The sequence below is a fragment of the Phalaenopsis equestris genome, unplaced genomic scaffold (assembly GCF_001263595.1).
Source record: "Phalaenopsis equestris unplaced genomic scaffold, ASM126359v1 Scaffold000618, whole genome shotgun sequence".
In the NCBI taxonomy this organism is placed as follows: Eukaryota; Viridiplantae; Streptophyta; class Magnoliopsida; order Asparagales; family Orchidaceae; genus Phalaenopsis; species Phalaenopsis equestris.
The window spans coordinates 309,234-310,350 of record NW_018165058.1 but is presented as its reverse complement, the minus strand read 5'-3'; the positions used below and the strand labels follow the sequence as shown (position 1 = coordinate 310,350).

At 32.4% G+C, this 1,117-nt stretch overlaps 1 protein-coding gene across 1 annotated transcript in view; it reads left to right on the top strand.

Annotated features, from left to right (window-relative positions):
- LOC110029974 overlaps positions 1–1,117 on the top strand; it is a 21,797-nt gene that overhangs the window by 1,103 nt on the left and 19,577 nt on the right. The window lies entirely within an intron of this gene.

The window sequence follows — 1,117 nt, the reverse complement described above, 5'->3', positions numbered from 1 at the left end:
GGATGCAACTGTGACCATAATATAATAATAATATTTGGCATGAACCACTTTGTTATAGGGTTCTGGTAGTAACCACTCATTTGTGGTGTCATTTGGTGGCAAAACCACTCGAATAGAGGACGGGCTATGCACTTACTGACATGCAATTATTTTAATTGTGAATATATGAATACACTTAATATAACACTAGCCCTCTGAGAGCTGAAGTCAGTCTAAAATTTATCACTCTCGACAAACTGTTGCGAAAGGTGGATAGATTTTTGTTTTCAGCTTTTAAGTGTTTGAATTTTAGCTTAAATTTTGGTTGATTATTTTAAAAATTTTTATTTAAAATATTGACCTCTCCGGTTGAAATCTTCGATCTACACGATCATCGTCATGACGTTAAGCTTTATAAACATTTATATTTGAAAGGAGCATTTAGTTTCGTCATTTTAAATTTTTTTGTTAAAATAAAAGTCCAGTCGACTCATATTCTTATAGGTAATAGGAGTGGGCTATGTTATTTGAACTTGTGGAATGAAAAACACTAATTTAACATTTATTTATGTGTTAAATATAAAGAGTAATATCCTAAACCTGGGTCAGCTTCTAGAGATAGGTTATGATATTCATTTGAAAGATAAGAATCTTTGTATAAGAGACAATATGAGCAATCTAATTGCAGATATACAAATGTCAAAAAATAGAATATTCTTATTTAACGTTCAACATGATATTGCCTGGTACAAAGATTCATCTTGGTTCTACATCTTCGATTTGAGCATCTTAATTTTGGAGGAATGAAGCTATTATCAAAGACGATATTGTGAGAGGTCTGCTTTGCATCGATCACCCGGACTAGATAAATGAAGGATGCTTGCTCGGGAAGCAATTCAGGAAGAGCTTTCCAAAAGAGTCAAATTCGAAAGCACTAAAACCACATGAGCTCATACATACGGATATCTACGGTCTAATTAAGCCAAACTCTCTTGTAAGAATAACTATTTCCTTCGCTTCATAGATAATTTTTTAAGAAAAATTTAGGTATATTTTTTAAAGTAAAATTGGAGGACTTTGGAGTATTCAAGAAGTTCACAGCTTTGGTGGAGAAAAAAAAGTAGCCTCGAGATCAAAA